Genomic DNA, 19,398 nt, shown 5'->3' with positions numbered 1-19,398 from the left:
CCTGGTTCATCTTCTATATTTTCTGCTTGGCCCAATCATTTCTCCAGGGAACCTTAAAATGATATTTAGAAATGGAACTCTAAGTATCTAATTTGTTCATTGCTATGAGAATATTTTTCAGTATTGTCTCTGGTATCAGACAAGGTAATTATATCAATGCCTTGATTTTTAGTTTTTTATTTATATCTCTGTGGTAGGTAGTCCCCAGTCTCAGTAAGCTGTGCTCCTGGCAGTCACATTTTCGTGTGCTTTTTTCTCCTTGTCCATGAACTAGACCTTGGGACTTGCTTTCATTCAGCAGAACATAGTATAAACAAGAGACTATCTTTTCAAAGGTTACATTACAAAAAGACTTGCTTCCATCTGGCTGGATTGCCTTTGCTTGGTGTCTGCTTCACTTCCCTCGGAAGGATGCCAATATGATACTATGAGTTGCCTAAAGAAAAGTCCCATATGAAGAAACTGAGGGAAGCTTCTGGCCAATAGCCAGTAATGAACCTCCACGCATCAGCCTGGAGAACTGCTAAAGGCCACGTGAGCTGAGCAAGGAAAATGATCCAGTCTTACTGGAGAGCCTTGCGATCACTGCAGCCCTGTCTGAAACCTTGATTGAAGCTTTGTGAGTAACCAAGTCAGACGGACTTAACTAAGATACACATGGATTTCTCATGCACTAAAACTTGAAGATAATCAAAGATTGTGTTAGGTTTATATGTTTTGTAGCAATTTGATAAGAAACAATGGATAACTAATTAAATTTCTCTCTTCCATGAGATAAATGGTTCTTAAATATCATTCCGGAGTTATTTAGAAATATATCTATATATGTATATACTGCATAAACAAGCTCCTAACAATCATTGAGGTGATTGTTTCTGCACGGCAGAGTTTGGAAATAAAATTGAAAGGTTACAAGAAAGTCTATTTGGGGATATTTGAGAAGAGAAATGGACTTTTGTTTTCTCTTTAGTGAATTTGATCCTGGAGTATTTGACCCAAACAAATGGCTCAACTTTTCTCTCGGGACACAGAATAACTGAAATTTCATCCATTTGGCATATTTATTAAAGAAAAACAATCAGAACTCTTTTACTGTGTGACATTGAAAACCTCATTAGATTTTTCTGTGCCTCTAGATAGATTCCCATCAGGAAATCAAAAGATTATATTAATATTATTTAGACAGGGCATTATCCATTATGAGGTATTTTAGGCAACAGAAAGTGACAGAGCTAGTTGTGAGCTTCCTTCCTTGTAGTGATTTCTCAGAAGAGTTTTTCCTTAATCTGTGTTGGTAGCCAGGGAGGCTGAATTCTGATGTAGAAAGAATGTGAACTTTGGGCTCTGACAGTCCAGTGCCTCTGCTAACCAGCTGTGTTCCCTTAGGCAAGCCAACCAACCCTGCTGGCTCTCAATTTCCTGACTTATACAACTGGAAATAGTAGCCACCTCATAGCCTTGTTACAGATTATGTAACGTTTTTCAAATGTTAAGGACAATTCCAGGACAAAGACATAAGCCATCACCATGAAGGACAATAGTCAGCTTGCGTGCTTGTGACCCAGTGGTTAGTAAAGTAAAAACCAGATAGATGTCCACATTAATCTTGTTTCTCACATTAGGTTTAATGACACCTGCATTTCACCTGCAGGTCAAAATGTTATCTTCCTAGAAACAAAAACCTCTTATTTCTAATGGCATTATTCTTCCCAACTCCAGATTGTCTCTAGAAAATATATATAACACACTCAAGTAAGCCTCAAGAGGTATTGCATTCGAATCCAGGAAACCCTTCTGGATAGTACAAATGCCCTCCAATGGGGCAATGAAGTACTGGCAGACAGTCTGAGTGGGCAGTACTGATGCTTGAACTCAGAACCTTAAAGCTTGCTAGGCAGGTGCTTTCAACCATACTACCACCCTTTTATGCGTTAGTTATTTTTCAGAGAGGGTTTCATGTTTTTGTTCAAGATGAGCCTCAGACTAAGATCTCCTGCCTAGGGCCTCCCATTCAGCTAGGATCACAGGTGTGCACCGTTTTGCCCAGCCTGGGGTAGGGGGTGAGTTGGTCACACTTTTTGCCGAGGCTGGCCTCATACTTTAATCTTCCCAATTTCTACCAACTAAGTGGCTGAGATTATAGGTGCAATCCTTCTGGTCCCACAGCTATTAGTAGGTAGTGTTTGGGAGAGGTGGGGTTACAGGACAGACCAGTAAGGTGGATAATTGAAAAGTCAACAACATCACTTTACTGGGAAGCCAGAATCAGATAGGCAGGTAGTGCTCATTACTTTCAGTGCTCCTTTAATCACTATTAAAGGCAGACATTGTTGGGAGATGATAAGATTTTAATCTTTTTTAAGCATGTAAATCTCAAAGCAAATAACTTAATCGGAGAATTATTTATCATCATTGCTACTTTTAAATGAGCTAGCACAACCATATTATTAATAGGACTAAATATATTAATTACTGCAACCCACACTCTGTACATACTAATGCTAGGCTTTGTATAGATGCAATAGTTTTGGGTAGTAATTTTTCTAATCACATGTAATCTATTAGTGTAAAAAACTTTCATTAGTAATGGTAACAGAACAACAAAATAAAACTCGTTTTACCATTAGGCATCATAAAAGCAAACCGCAAGCAAATAAATAAAAGGTATAGTGCAAAAAAAACCCCTTTTATCTTGTTACCTAATGACAAAACCTTGAGTTATTTCAATTTTATCATTTAGTTTATTCTGCACCTTGAAACTATTTCATTCTTCTCAGATCACTGACAGAAAGGTCATATGTAAACACCACAGCCTTCTGGAGATTGAGCAGTCTTCTTTATAATCCAATCCTTGGAACTGACCCAGATCTGCAGGGCTCTTTTTATGTTGTTTTTAAAATTGCAATTATGGAAAATATCACATGAAAAAGTTAAAAACACAGAACTGGGAATCTTCTATCCATCAGCCAGCTTCAGCAAAAAATTTTCTGTGCTGTGATTCTTCTGAAACGAATCAATCTCAAGTAGGTCACTCTATCCATAAATACACCAGTGTGTATTTAATGATTTAAAAGAGCAGGAGTTGATTCAGAGATGGGCATGGTGGGATGCACCTGTAATTTCAGCTACTCAGAATTTGGAGATTAGAAGGATTGCAATTCAAGGACAGCACAGACAAAATGTCAGCACCATTTAACAAGCCCTGCAGGTGGCAACTGCCTGTATTCCTACCCACAATGGAGACCACAGGTAGGAAGATTGTTGCTTAAGGCTGTCCTTGGGTAACATTATATGAAAAATAACTAAAAGAAAAATAAAGAGGGCATGACTCAAGCAAGCACAAGGTCCTGAGGTCAAAACCTGGGGATTATTTTTTAAAATGACAGAGCCTTTTGAAAACATTCACAGTATCACTGTTGGATCTTAGACATTATTTCTTCAGGTATCGTTAGTGCCAAATTTACATTGCTGATTTTTTCAAAAAAATCTATCTGGACAGGTAAATTGATTAAAGGTCTAAAGTCCTCACAAATTACATCTGTGAGTCTGTGCTTTTTCTTTCCTTCCTTTCCCTTCTTTTTATCCTTTCTTCCCTCTTCTCCAAAAACCTCACCTCACACATTACATCCGTGTCTGTCCTTCCCCCTCCCTCCCTCCCTTCCATCCTCCCTTCCTTCTTTCCTTCTTCCTTTTTCTTTTCTTTCTTCATTGTGCTTGTTAGGCTGGCACTTGACCACTTGGGCTACATCTCCAGTCTTGTCTTCTGCTGGTTCTTTTGGAGATAATGTCCACTGAGCTTTTCTGCCTGGACTAGCATTGAACTGTAGGCTTCCAGATCTGTCTCCTACACAGCTAAGGTTAGAAGGTAAGCCATTGGAGCCTAGTACATCTGTGAATATGTATTTAAATCTTAAAACTCTCTCCTCTGCATTTTTGTTTTGTTAAGAAACTGATTATATCCTGACATTGGTGGCTCATGCCTTTAATATTAGCTACTCTGGAGGTTGAAATTTGAGGATCATGTTTCAAAGATAGCCAGACAGGAAATTAATTACCAAAAAGTTGGAAATGGAGCTGTGGCTCAAGTGGTAGAATGTTAGCCTTGAGCAAAACAAGCTCAAGGACAATGTCCAGGCCAAGTTCAAGCCCAGGACAGGTACACATAAAAAAATGAATGAATGAATGAATGAATGAAGTTTTTCTGTAGTACTTCCCCAGAAGCAGAGTTTTGCTGATTGTATCCTTATGGTGGCAGCAAATAATTGTGTTGGTTTTGTTTTTTTTGCAAACTTAGGTACACAGGATTGATTGTATTTCCCTACAATACTTGATCAAGCGAGGCACTGATGGCTCACCCCTGTAATCCTACCTATTCAGAAGGCTGAGCTATGTGGCTAGTGGTTCAAAGCCAGTCCAGGCAAGAAAGTTTGTGAGACTCTTACATCCAATTATCCACCAAAAAAAACAAAAGTGGAGGTGTGATTCAAGAGATGGAATGCTATCTTTGAGCAAAGAAAGCTCAGGGACTACACCCAAGTCCTGAGTTCAAACCCTAAGAGGGTACCAAAAAAAAAAAAAAAAGAATGCTTCCTCAGTGATCATGTGACTCCATTAGAAGGCTCACAATGTTCATGTTTCTCTTTGTTACATCAACAACTATATGATCATTATCTAGATCCATAATCTCAATGAGGGTCTGCAAATGGTAGGTTAAATGTTTGTGTTTTATGTTTTTAGAAAAATTTTTAAATTTCCTGTAGTGACAAGGATATGCTAGGCTCAGGTGCTGCCACTCAGCTACAGCCTCAGTGAAATGTTTATTTCTACCTATTAGCTTTCAGATTAATTTTTTGTTGTTACCCTAAAGCGTAGCTCTTATAAAAAGAGAAATTTAGTGATTGAGCATCCCCTCTGCTTTTGAAATATGAATTAGTTTCTTCAAATTATCTAAAGGGGGGCTGGGAGTTTGGCCTAGTGGTAGAGTGCTTGCCTAGTATGCACCAAGTCCTGGGTTCAACCCTTGTTGCCACATACACAGAAAAATCCAGAAGTGATACTGTGGCTCAAATGGTAGAATGCTAACCTTGAGAAAGCTCAAGGACAGTGTCCAGGCCCTAAGTTCAAGCCCCAAAATTGACCAAAAAAATTATCTAAACATAATGACTGTTTTTTTTCTCTTTCATTTTTATCCCAGTATGAGTAAACACTCTTAAGTTTTTCACAACAGAATCATAAATTTTTTGGAGAGTAGATTTTGAGACATAAATTATACTGAATTTACTTTTATAAAACATAGTCTAGGCATAGGCTTTGTGCTTTCACATACATTATTGAGTGGAATACTTACAGCATTCTCAGAAAGCAAATGTCTGCATCTCAATGTAGCCCCGTGACTGGTCCAAATTCAAAGGGCAAGAAAATGGTCAAACTGAGATTGGCTTAACCCATGCAATTAAGCAGCTACTTCTTTTGGAATATGCTGTGCTATAAATAACTGAGTGATTAAAGAACTCTCAGATCATCCCTCAAGACCTTTTGCCTTATTTCTTACCATAAATCCTCTGTATCAGTAACTGTTTTGCAACCTGTTTATTTGTCATTTTCATATTTGCAAAAGCAGTTTACTGGAGCTGCTAAATACCTTTTAAATTTGTTAGGCTTGGGGCTTGAACTGAGAGCCTGGGACTGTACCTGAGCTTTTCTGCTCAAGCTAGCACTCTACCACTTTGAGCACCACTTCTGATTTTCTGATGGTCAACTGGAGATAAAAGTCTCACAGGCTTTCCTGCCCCTCAATCCTCAGATCTCAGCCTCCTGTGAAGCTAGGATTACAGGCTTAAGCCCTCAGCACCCACCTCTAAATACCCTTTTTGTCTTATAACCTAACTCATACCTTCTTTACTTTGCTGTTGAATATATTGTTTTACATTAACAAATGTGATCTTTAGAGTTGAGGAAGTGACACAATGGTCCTAAGCATATGAAAGGCCCTAGGTTGATGCCATCCTCTGGAGAAAGAGGGCGAAGGAGCGGGGAGGGATGTGAGAAAAGGGGTGAGGAAGAAAAAGTACATATATGGTTTTACTGCATGTGAAATGATTACATGCATACACATACACATCTCTTCTCCCAGTAAAGGCTTTCATTTTTAAGCCTTTTATTTATATGATGGATTTCTCCTTTGTAGATCTTGTCCTACTCATTTCAGGTGAAAATGTAGATTATATCTTGGTTTTAAAAGTAATTATTCATATATTTCCCAAGCTCATATAACATTTGAATTTGTATACTTCTATAAACATTTATATACTTCTATAAAGGATTTGATTTTTTAAAAATATGCTTAATAATATTACATATAGTATACATAGTCATTATACATATAGCCTACATATATATAGTAAAAATTGTATTATTTGGCCAGAAGCGTGGCCTAGTGGTAGAGTGCTTGCCTAGCATGCACGAAGCCCTAGATTTGATTCCTTGATACCACATATACAGAAAATGTTGGAAGTGGTACTTTGGCTCAAGTGGTAGGACAGTGCCTAGACCCTGAGTTCAAGCCCCAGAGCTGGCCAACAAAATATGTAATATTTATTTTCATGTTATTGGAAAAATTTAACCAACTATTTGTAATTTAACCAAAATGTATGTGTGTGTATGTGCGCACGTGCACGTGTGTGCATATATATGCTAGACATGGGGCTTGAACTCAGGGCTTGGGTGCTGTCACTGAAATTTTGTGCTCCAGGCTGCACTCTACTACTTGAGTCACAGCTCTACTTCTTGCTTTCTGGTTGTTATTTGGAGATAAGAATCTCAAGAACTTTCCTGCCCTAGCTGACTTTGAAACTCAATCCTCAGATTTCAGCTTTCTGAGTAGCTAGGATTACAAGTGTAAGCCACCAGTGCCAGGCTCCAGAAAAAAGATACATTTTTTATTACAAAATGTCATTTTGTAAACGTGTAAGACACATGAAACACAATCCTACTTTTTGTAGAAGATTTTAGTCAACAAAAATCAGTAAATCTCAGCCAGGTGTGGTGGCTCACGCCTGTAATCCTAGCTACTCAGGAGGCTGACATCTGAGGATCACGGTTCAAAGCCACCCCGGGGGAGGGGGGGTAGTGAAAGTTTGGCCTAGTGGTAGAGTGCTTGTCTAGCATGCACAAAGACCGAAGACTGGGGTTTGATTCCTCCGTACCACATACAAAGAAAAGAGCCAGGAGTGGTGCTGAGGCTCAAGTGGTAGAGCTCTAACCTTGAGAAAGTCCAAGGACAGTGCTCAGGCCCTGAGCTGAAGCCCAGGACTGGCAAAACCAAAACTAAAACCAAAAAATAAAGCCAGTCTGGGGATTAAAATCCATGAGACTCTTATCTCCAATTAACCACCATAAAACCAGAAGTGGTATTGTTGCTCAAGAGATTGTGCGGTCGCCTGAGCTGAAGAGCTCCCTGAATTTCTTTAAGTTTTTCCAAGAGTACAAACATCTGTTGCTTGGAATTAGTATCACAATTTGCAAAGGCCTCATTGCTACATCATCACCAGATTGCCCCTCAAGTAAGTGTAACTCCTCATGTTCTGGGTAGCTGTACTTCAGGACTGTCATTGAAAAAAGAAACACAAAAAAGAAAAAATCCTTATGTTACATTTAGAACATAGGTATATTCTTCTTTGATTCTTTAGTCTTTGAGGGAAAGGATTATGTATTTCCTGTCTTCAAATTCATGGGTAAGATTGTCTATGCATGTATTCAAAAAGAAGATTGCTAAATAATTCAATAAATCAAATAGCTAGTATCTAAATGTGTCTTAAGCAACTAAGCTATTGAGAAACATGGCATTCAAGTTCTGTCCCGTGGCAAGATGTCCAATACTAAGAACAAGCAATGACTCATAGTGGTTTGTAGTATAATTTCACTGGTGTCAAGTTCAGACACTTTTAGTGTGGGAATATGAATTCTTAAAACCTTAAAGGTATCTCTGAAGCCTGTAATTCATAGCTTAAGAAACTAGCAATTTTTTTGTATGACTATGTCCTCTGGTTTTTAATGCCAGTCATATTTTCTTTGTATTGGCAGTTTGCAGGAAGAATTAGTGTCCTCAATAACAAACAGTATATTCAATTTTAGATTGTGAATTTCCAAGATACTCCATGGAACATATATTCCGGACATTGTCAAAAATCTGCCACTGAATACTAATTGGAAAAATGCACTTTTTCCTTTCCTAATATACATTAGCAAAAACAAAAATAATTACCAAGCTTATTTTCCTCTTAATACCGAGCAAAACATCATTTATTTAACCAGATGGGTTATGTTTAACCCTGATTTGCCCTTTGGACTTACTTCATTTATTTTGGATTTTTTTCTACATTCTTTTCTCCCTTCTTTCTGTCTTTTTTTTTTTGTCAACAGCAGGTGGTATAGCAGATTGTTTCAAAGGAGCTGTATGCTTCATGTCACTTTTTTCTTTTTCCTTTATATTCAGTATTCACCTATCACTACTCCCTCTTGTGGCTATGGGAAATCCAAACCATACTAAACGTCTTTTGGAGCTGATTACAATAGAATCACCAAAACCAAGAGAACACGGAGAATTTCAAATAAAGTAACCATTTGGTTTTTAAATTCACTTATGAGGTATCAGGATACTAGAAAAAGGGATATTCTTACCCAAACTCTCCATTAGAAGCCTCTCAACCTCCTTCTAACTTTAATATATGCGTGAGTTAGCAGAATCAAACCGTGAAAGAGCAAATTCAAACTTTCCAATGCACTATTCTCAAAAACTGGTCTGGGGCATTTAGATTACATCTCGAGATCATCTGTGGAACAATAACAAAAAACCCAAAGCCGGGCGCCAGTGACTTATGCCTGTAATCTTAGCTAAAGGAACTAAAAGAAACTGAGATCTGAGAATCGCGGGTGGAAGCCAGCCACGCAGAAAACTGTCCAAGACTCTTATATCCAATTAACCAAAAAGAGGAAGTGACGTCAGAGACAGAGGGCCAATCTTGAGCAGAAAACAAAGTCCACACTAAAGAAAACCTTAAGAGATGGATAGCAAGTAGATGTACGCCTTTCTTTTGATAAACAGAGGGAAATAGTAAACAAACAAAAACAGCTATACTTCATTTTCTTTTCCTTATAAGAAAAAAAACTGGATTTAAAAAGTTACCACTTCAACAAATAAAACTGTACTTTGCATCTTTAGGTTTGTTAGACCTACAGCAGACACCCAAAACCAGACGACCGAACCCCAGGGGTCGCCTGAGGATTAAAAACAAGAAACTTTGGACGAGTGCCAGTGGCTCTGATATCCTCGCTACTCAGGAGCCTGAGATCTCAGGATCGCGGCTCGAAGCCAGCCTGGGCAGGAGAGTCCGCAAGCCGCATCGTCAACTAGCCACCAAAGAGCCAGACGGGGAGCTGTGGCTCGGGGACAGCCCCCAGGCCCTGGGTTCAAGGCCCAGGACCAGCATAAACGACGACAAAAACACCGTCTTTGAAGGTGGTGAAGACTCACGGAAGTGGATGTCACGGGAAATCACTTTATTAGCACTGAAAACGTTCCTCAATTAGGAACCGCTCAGTTTAAATCTCCGGTGGCCGCGGCGGAAAAGCCATGCCGCAGCGGGAACGCCGGGAACTGTAGTCAGGAAATGCCGTCGGTTCCCACGGGATAGCATAGTTCTCCATTTAGCGCTGGTCGGACGGAGAGCCGTCAGGGTCAATCCAGTGTTCTGGGTTCTCATTGGGCCAGTCCTTTGAGTTTGCTGGGTGCATCTCTCCAGCTCACCAATGAACGCCTTACTTTAAGAAGGCCTGCGTTGATTGGGTAATTGTGCTCGCTTTGGAACCATGATTGACCAATAAGAAAGCAAGACCGACAGAGGTGACAGGTCACTGGGGGCGAGTCTGCAGAACCTTCCCCGCCAGCGCCTTCGCTCTTTGGCTCCTTGAGTTGGGCCGCTTCTTTGCTTTTGCTCAGGCCGCGGTTCCCGCCGCCGGGACTCGCTCTGCCCTACCTGGCTCCCGCTACCTCATTCGGCGTGTCCCCGATGGTGTGACTGAATTTGGACGCCTAGACCTTCGGAGCGGTACGCGGGGTCCGGGGACGGCGGACAAAGTGGTGGGACGGGGAAGGCCATGGAAAACGGCCCGGGCGCTGAGGCCGCCGACCGGTTCCGGAAGGGGCGTCGTCGGCTTTGCCCACCGGTTTGGGCTCTGGGGTGCGGCCCCCGAGGCGCTTGAAAATAACCCCAGTCGTCAAGCTCTGGGAAAGTGTTAGCTTCCTCTCATCTCTTCGAAGCTCCCTCCTCCCCAACTTTTACATAGCTCTTGCTTTGTCAGTGATGGATGTCAACCACTTCTGGTTCTTCATGACCGTGTCGTGCACCCGCAAGTCCCCCAAGAGCAGAACGACATGCTTGAGTTTGGCTTAATAAAAGAGAAACCCTCACATCTCAGTTCACGTCTCAGTACGGTGGGCTTTTGTGCCTTTAGCACCTCCTTTAGTGACAGTACTCCCAACACCAGGCAGAATTGACGTCCTCACAGGATAAGCTATTTTACTTGTTTGACGGTTGCCGTGATGATAGTCATTTCACTTTGTTTTCTTTTTCTTTCTTTTTTTTGCCGCTCCTTATTCTTTTGTGAGGAATCTAAAGCTTGGAGGAGGGAACTGAATTGTCTGAATTGTCAGTTATTTAGAGTTAGTTGCTATGGAGGAGAAAGTTAGGTCTGATTTCAGCGCTTGTTTCCCCCCCACACCCCTCCTTCTTATTAATGACTTAAGTGTGTATACCCTCTGCAGCTCTTAGCTTGTGAGAACTAAATAATTGTTTGATTTAAATGTATCTTGGCTGAGGAAAGAAAACCTTTCAGGCATCTGTACAGTTACAGGTGTCTCACATAAGTCCAGCTCCTTGCTTCTAGAATGTCACCTCTTGACAAGTAATATCATCCTTATTTAGAAGCTTGTTGGAACTCTTGAGAACTATAGGCCCACTCCAACTACTCATTTAGAAGCTTGTTGGAACTCAGAGAACCTTAGGCCCACTCCAACTACTCCATCAGAATACACTTTTTAACAAGATCCCTAAGGTGATAAGAATGCTCATTAAAGATTGGAGAGAGTGTGTGTGTGTGTATGTATGTATGTGTGTGTATGCATTACACACACAGTATTGGGGTTTGAATTCAGAGACCTTTGCTCTTTGTTTTTTCACTCAAGGCTGGCTTCCCACCACTTGAGCCACACTCCCACACATTTATTCTCTTATAATTTGTCCAAATTTAACTAGATGTAAGAGAAAATAGAGGCTTGTGTACTAAAGAGACTGGAATATAGAAAGACAGAAGAAAAAATAATAGGTGATGAAGTTAAAAAAATTTAATATTGACAAATTTAGTTTAGCAGGTCAAAATCTTAAAATGTAGACATCAGTATTTAAGCTAACTCAATACTGATGTTTTAGACATCAGTTGTTGATTTTAAAATAAAAGGCAGATTGAGACAAAAGAAATGTTAAATGCTTTTGACATTAAGTAAAATTCTAGACCTTCTGTTTATTTACAATCTGTGTAGAATCTAATTTGCTATTATAATTTTCCTCACAGATGTATTCCATTTATCTAGACTCTCCAATCAGTTTCTTTTGAAGGAAGTGGGTAGATTTACTACTGCCTGTGGGTTTTGTTTTTTGTTTTTTCAGTTTATTAGGATATCTGGTAATAAACCTGATGCCAAATTTGGACACCCTTATGGTACTTACTCATGATAGTCTCTTGTAGAGTTCTAAATGAAAAGGGTTTTATTCAGGTGTTCATTGCTGTACACCAATGTATAATTTTAGTGGCTTTTATTTAAACCAGAAATTACCTAGTGTACTTAGGTCTTGAAGCCCACTAAGTAGGACTGTTAAGATAGATTCCTATTTAGAGCTAGTGTTGTGCCTAGGAATTTGCATTGTAACAAGAATCTTTGTTTATTCCTTTTTTTTTTTTTGGGGCAGTTGTGGGGCTTGAACTTAGGGCCCATGTGCTGTTCTGAGCTCGTGGTGCCCCAGGCTAGCTCTCTACCACTTGAGTCACAGAGCCAATTGCGATTTTTGAGTGGTTAATTGGAGATAAGAGTCTCAGGGAACTTTTCTGCCTGAGCAGGCTCCCAACCATGATCCTCAAATCTCAGCCTCCTGAGTAGCTAGGATTACACGGATGAGCCAACAGTGCCCAGCCAATCTTAGTTTTTTCTAATGTAGGTTGTCCAGTACCTATTGACAGTAGTGCTTTCAGTAAAACCACAACTAGAAATGTTTTGCTTTTGAGCTAGTGTAGTGGCATTCATATTAGAAGGTAGGAGAAAAGTTTGTTTAGCCAGTCCTAGAACATGAACTCAGGACCTGAGCACCCTCCTTGGGCTTTCTCAAGGCTAGTGCTGTACCACTTGAGCCACAGCACCACTTCCGGTTTTTTCTATGTATATAGTACCAAGGAATTGAACTCTGTTCTTCATGCATGCTAGGCAAGCACTCTACTACTAAGCCAAACTCCTGGCCCAAGTTTTTGTTTTGTTTTTTTCTTGTGCTATGGTTCATTGGTTGTTGTAAAATTGATCAGATTGCTATTTTGTATTATTAAAATATTTTTAACCAGGTGTGGTGGCTTAGGCCAGCACACCATTATGGATACTGAAGCAGTAGGATCTAAGTGTCAGGCCAGCATATACTATAAATGGTGTCTCAGAAACCAAGCAGAGGAAAAGGGGGAAAGTAAGAAAAGAAAAATGAAGTCTTGCAAAGTGCCAGTGGCAAATGCTTGAGACTAGCTACTCAGGAGGCTTATGTCTGGAGGATCACAGTTTAAAGACAACATGGGTAGAAAAGTTCTTGAGATTCCATCTCCAGTTAACCAGCAATAAGCTAGGTGGCTCAAGGTGGTGGAGTGTCAACTGTGAACAAGGAAGACAAGTAAACTTGAGGCCTTGAGTTTAAGCTCTGGTACTGACTAAAACAAAAACAAACCCTCCCCCCTTAATATTGAGGAGTTTTACATAAAACCGGTGATTTGGAGGATACACCACAGTTTCAGTGTTTTGTTTTGTTTTGTTTTTAACTTCATTTGAATAGGACTTATGTCATTTGACCACAACTCTGTCAGCTATATTCATCAAATGCTCTGATGCCTCTGTGTGTTCTGACCTTTTCAGAGACAGGTCTTGCGTGAGTATTTTTCTTTTCTATGGGCTATGAAGATTTAAAGTCTTAACTGTATTTTTGTTCATCTCAGAGGAACAGGAAGATACATGTTACTTTAGAGATTTCAATTGAATAGTTATCTACAGACATCTGAGATAACAATGTAACTTGTCCAACTTCAAGGCTTATGTTTTGTGAAAAAGCCATTTCTCCCAAGTATTTGATTCTTAACTGTGACTTGGCTTTCAGGCCTTTGAGCCTGTAGGTTCCAGGATTCTTACTGGTGATAACACATACAGAAAATGGTTTATAAACAGATTTTTTAGGACAATGACAGTCTAGGGCACTTGAGACAATATGGCCTAAACCCCTTATTAGTTTTTTCCTGTGTTGTGTTCATTACTTTTTCTTCCATTTTGACCTTAAAATTACAAGAGTATAATATTTTCATTTTGAGAATAACAAATACCTGCTATATAAAGCACTCTTTTCCCCAAATCTTTGTTTTGCATTGGCTTGGAGATTTAAAAAAAAATATCAGCTTACAGTACTTCATTTGGAATGTGATTTATTTATTTGTTTTTCTGTCAGTTGTGGGACTTGTCCCTGAGCTTTTCTGTGCAAGGGTAGTACTCTACCATTTTGAGCCACAATACCACTTCCATTGGTATGGCTATGGTTTTCTGATGGTTAATTGGACATGAGTCTCACAGGGGCTGTGTATCCTCGTGATAGAGTGCTCACCTAGCATTTGGTATCACATAGTCAGAAAAAGCCGGAAGTGAATATTATTGTGGCTCAAGTGGAAGAGTGCTAGCCTTGAGCAAGAAGTGTCTAAGGCCTTGAGTTCAAGCCCCCAGACTAGCAAAAAAAAAGTTTCACAGAGTTTCCTGCCTGGAATACTTTGAACCAAGATCCTCAGATCTCAGCTTCCTGATTTGGTAGGTTTATAGGCATGAGCTGGTAGGATTACAGGCATGAGCCACCATACTTCTGTGATTTAAAAAAAATATATATATATTACCTTTAGTTGTACAAAGGGGTTACTATTTAACATTCCTTAGCAGTTTTAAAGTTCCTGAAGAAGTTACTCTAATAATTTATTGAATATATTTTCATTTATATTTGACACTATGTAACTTAAAACTCCCAGTTATTGAATATTTACAGTGTATTAGGTACTAGACTAAGCTTTTTTTTGTTGTTTTTTTTCCAGTCCTGGGGCTTGAGCTCAGGGCCCAAGGTGCTCAGGGCTGAGCACTGTCCTTGGGCTATCCTCAAGACTAGCGCTCCACCACTTGAGCCACAGCTCTACTTCTGACTTATTTATTTTTGGTAGTTTAGTAGAGATAAGAGGGTAAACCATCAGTGCCCAGCTTTTCTGTTTGTTTAGTTTTTGTTGTTGTTTGAAGCAGGATCTCAGTATGTAGCCCCATCTGGCCTGACTTGTGTTTTTTCTACTCTGTCCTCTGATGTGCTGGAATTAGACATGTACCACCATGTCCAGTACTCTGTTTGTCTATATGGAAGAAAAATAGGCCGAATGTAAAAGGACTGTATACAGAGTGGAAGACAGCTGCTCAGGCCACGTGGAATTGGGAGGCAGATACTGGTAACTAAGAAGATACTGGTCTGAGCAGACTCTGGGAGAAGCAGAGACTCTGAAACCACAAAGATTGACTTCAGGTTTATTGTGATAAACTGCTGGGCACAATGGACATTTTTCTTGATTTCTTGCAGAGCTTTCTGACTCCTTTTATACCTAAGGTTTTGGGTTTTTTTTTTAATCTTTTTTTTATATATTTTATATTTTTTTTATTGTAATTAGTAAAAGGGTTACATGATATTTGCCAGATAGAAGGTGCATTAATTCACATACATTGATACCCTTTCACATGTCTTGGTACCCGTATCCCTCCCCCCCCCACACCTCCCACCCGTCTTGGTTTTTCCCCCCTTCCCTATCAAATTTCAAATATCCAAATACAAATAAATTCAATAAATCAGATAACAAAGTGAGATACTATACCAATATGAGATAACCAAGGGACAGCAAAGGAGATGAGAGACAACATAGTACATTAAGGACAACAATCATTCATTATATGGCTTTTGTTTCACTATCCTGGAGGTCCTTTCAATTAGCTTCACATTATATGTCCTTATGTATCAAGATTTTGCTCTATTGCAAATCTCTGCTAGTAGAGCCCAAGGTTTCTACTGATTATGACGAATGAGGGAAACCATTGAGCCTAAGTTCCTTTGAGTCTGGCTTACTTCACTTAGTATGATTTTTTCTAAGTCTTTCCATTTCCTAACAAATGGGGCGATGTCATTCTTTCTGACAGCAGCATAGAATTCCATTGTGTACAAATACCACAACTTGTTGATCCACTCATCAACTGAGGGACATCTAGGTTGGTTCCATATCTTTGCTATGGTGAATAGTGCTGCAATGAACATTGTTGTGCTAGTGGGTTTAGTATGTCCTTGTTTCTGGGTGGTTGGGTAAATGCCAAGTAGTGGAATTGCTGGGTCATAGGGGAGTTCTATGTTTAGCCTTTTGAGGCACTGCCACACTGCTTTCCATAGTGGTTGAACGAGTTTGCACTCCCACCAACAGTGTAGCAGTGATCCCTCCTGGCCACATCCCCTCCAGCATCTGTTGTCATTCCTTTTCCTGATCCTGGCCATTCTAGCTGGAGTGAGGTGGAATCTTAGAGTTGTTTTGATTTGCATTTCTTTTATGACCAGAGATGTTGAGCATTTCTTCATGTGTCTATAGGCCATTTTTGTTTCTTCTTCAGAGAAGACTCTCTTTAAGTCTTTGGCCCATTTTTTAATGGGATGGTTGTTACTTTGGAGGTTAGTTTTGGAGTGATTAAATCTTTTGAGTTGTTGATATATTTTAGATATGAGGCCTTTGTCCGTTGTTTGGTTGGTGAAAATCTTCTCCCACTCTGTAGGCTTCCTGATTAGTTTACTAGCTATGTCCTTTGCCACACAAAAGCTCTGCAGTTTAATGCAGTCCCACTTATCCAGCCTTTCTCTGATTTGTTGTGATTCTTGGTCCTTATTAAGAAAGTTTCTACCTGTGCCAAGGAGGCCTAGTGTATCTCCTATTCCTTCCTGTAGAGTTTTCAGTGTGTCAGCTTTTACCTCCAGGTCTTTGACCATTTGGAGTTAATTCTAGTGCAAGGTGACAAAGAATGATCCAACTTTAGTTTTCTGCAGGTGCTTAACCAGTTCTGCCAGCACAACTTGTTGAAGAGGCTGTCTTTCTTCCATTCTATTTTTTTTTTGGCTCCCTTGTCAAAGATTAGGTGGCCATAGGTCTGTGGTTTAATATCTGGGTCCTCAGTTCTATTCCATTGGTCTTCAGGCCTGTTCCTGTGCCAGTACCAAGCTGTTTTGAGAATTATAGCTCTGTAATAGAGTCTAAAGTTTGGAATTGAAATTCCTCCAGCGCTGTTCTTTCTGCTAAGAAGTGTTTTTGCTATACGGGGTCTTTTATTATTCCATATGAAATTTTGGATTGCCTCTTCTATTTCTTTAAAGAATGACATTGGGATATTGATGGGTATTGCATTGAATTTGTAGATAGCTCCTGGCAAGATTGTCATTTTCACAATGTTGATTCTTCCAATCCAGGAGCTTGGGAGGTTTTTCCATTTCCTTAGTTCTGCTTTAATTTCCTTTTTTAGGGTTTTAAAGTTTTCGTCAAAAAGGTCCTTTACATTCTTAGTTAAGCTAATACCTAGGTACTTTATTTTCTTTGAGGCTATTGTGAAAGTAGTTTCTTTCGTGATTATTGCCTCATTCCTCTCACTGTTGGCATAAAGGAAGGCAGTTGATTTTTGAGGGTTGATTTTATAGCCTGCTACTCTTCCAAAGCTTTGAATCAGCTCAAGGAGCTTGGGAGTAGAGTCTATAGGATTCTTTAAATACAGAATCATGTCATCTGCAAAGAGGGATAGTTTTATTTCCTCTTTCCCTACTTGGATCCCCTTTATGCTTGCTTCTTGCCTTATTGCACTGGCTAGGAATTCTAGTACTATGTTAAAGAGTAGTGGAGAGAGTGGGCATCCTTGTCTCGTTCCTGATTTTAGAGGGAATGGCTTTAGATTTTCACCATTAAGTGTAATACTGGCAGTAGGTTTCTCATACACAGCCTTTATTACATTGAGGAATGTTCCATGGATTCCTAGTTTCTCCAGAGCTTTTAACATAAAGGGGTGTTGGATCTTGTCAAATGCCTTTTCCGCGTCTATTGAGACAATCATGTGATTTTTGTCCTTGCTCCTGTTGATGTGTTGAATTATATTAATTGATTTGCGTATGTTGAACCAGCTTTGCCTCCCTGTGATGAATCCAGTTTGATCATAGTGTATAATTTTTTTGATGAGTTGTTGTAGACGGTTGGCCAGTATTTTGTTGAGAAGTTTTGCATCGATGTTCATCAAAGATATAGGTCTATAGTTCTCTTTCTTTGATGAATCTCTGTCTGGTTTGGGGATGAGGGTTATACTGGCTTCATAGAATGAGTTTGGTAAGGAACCTTCATTTTCAATTTCGTTGAAGAGCTTGAGGAGTATTGGTGTGAGCTCTGCTTTGAAGACCTTATAGAATTCAGCTGTGAATCCATCTGGCCTTGGGCTTTTCTTAGGTGGAAGTTCTCTAATTGCCATTTCTATTTCAGAGCTTGAAATAGGCCTGTTGAGTTGGCTTAGTTCTTCTTGGTTCAGTGTGGGTATGTTAATATTGGCTAGGAATTCATCCATTTCATCTAGATTCTCAAATTTGTTGGCATAAAGGTTTGATAAGTATTCCCTCATGATGTTCTGGATCTTGGTAATTTCTGTCGTGATATTACCATTTTCATCTGCGATTTTGTTTATTTCGATATGCTCTCTTCTTTTTTTGGTAAGATTTGCTAAGGGCTTGTCAATTTTGTTAATTCTTTCAAAGAACCAACTCCTTGTTTTGTTGATTCTTTCTATAATTTTTTTGGATTCCAAATCATTTAATTCTGCTTTGATTTTAATTATTTGCTTTCTTTTACTGGGATTAGGGTTGGTTTGTTGCTCTTTTTCCAGGAGCTTAAGGTGGGACATTAACTTGTTGGTTTGCAATTTTTCCAACTTGTTGTTGTAGGCACTCAGCGCTATAAATTTTCCTCTGAGTACTGCCTTTGCTGTGTCCCAAAGGAGTTGGTATTTTGTGTGCTCCTTACTGTTAAATTTCATAAACTGTTGGATTTCTGTTCTGATCTCTTCGATGACCCATTGGTGATTCAACAATGTGTTGTTCAGTCTCCATGAGTTACAGGGTTTTCGTTGGTGGAGATGTGTGTTCAGTTCCAGTTTGATGCCTTTGTGGTCTGAGAGTGTGCATGGAATAATTTCTGTGTTTCTGAATCTGTCCAGGTTTGTTTTATGGCCTAACATGTGATCTATTTTGGAAAATGTTCCATGTGCTGCTGAGAAAAACGTATATTGTGTTGTTGCTGGGTGGAATATTCTACAGATGTCTGTTAGATCTAGTTGGTCTATATAGTTGTTCAGTTCTAAGGTTTCTCTGTTGAGTTTTTGCCTTGTTGATCTGTCCATAGGTGAAAGTGGTGTGTTAAAGTCACCGACAGTCACTGTATTTCGATCTATGTATGGTTTCAGTGTAAGTAAAGTTTGCTTGATGAAGTTTGGAGCTCCGGGATTGGGTGTGTAAATATTTAGGATCGTTATGTCTTCCTGGAGGAAAGATCTCTTTAGTAGTATGTAGTAACCTTCTTTGTCTTTTCTTACTAATTTTGGTTTGAAGTCTATTTTATCTGATATGAGGATGGCAACTCCAGCCTGTTTATGGGGGCCGTTAGCTTGATAGAGTTTATTCCAACCTCTCACTTTCAAAAGCTGCTTGTTTTTTTGGGTAAGATGTGTCTCTTGAAGACAGCAGAATGATGGCTCTTGCTTTTTGATCCAACTAGACAGCCTATGCCGTTTAATTGGAGAGTTGAGTCCATTAATATTGAGAGTTAGTATTGAGAGATATTTATTAGGTCCTACCATTTTTAAAAGCTTTTATTTGGGCCTGTGTCTTGACAGTTCTTGTCTTTTTTTTTTTTTTTTAATCATTTGTAGATCCAGCATGCTAGAGTCTTGTTCATAGATAAGCTACTGGCTAGCTATTTTTTTCT

General features: G+C 39.4%; 1 protein-coding gene across 3 annotated transcripts in view; it reads left to right on the top strand.

Moving 5' to 3' along the window:
* Armc1 (armadillo repeat containing 1) overlaps nucleotides 1-19,398 on the top strand; it is a 55,285-nt gene that overhangs the window by 5,070 nt on the left and 30,817 nt on the right. The window contains exon 1 of one of the 3 annotated variants that reach the window (XM_090338888.1): nucleotides 9,799-10,106. The exons of 1 other annotated variant lie outside the window; for it this stretch is intronic. The gene's annotated coding sequence lies outside the window, so the exon portion shown is untranslated. Of the gene's footprint in view, nucleotides 1-9,798; nucleotides 10,107-13,211; nucleotides 13,230-19,398 lie in introns of those variants that run through there. One more of the 3 variants, XM_090338890.1, reaches the window with a different exon arrangement.

The sequence above is a fragment of the Megascapheus bottae genome, chromosome 9 (genome assembly GCF_031878675.1).
Source record: "Megascapheus bottae isolate mThoBot1 chromosome 9, mThoBot2.hap1, whole genome shotgun sequence".
Taxonomy (NCBI): Eukaryota; Metazoa; Chordata; class Mammalia; order Rodentia; family Geomyidae; genus Megascapheus; species Megascapheus bottae.
This window is presented reverse-complemented; position numbering and strand designations above follow the sequence as displayed.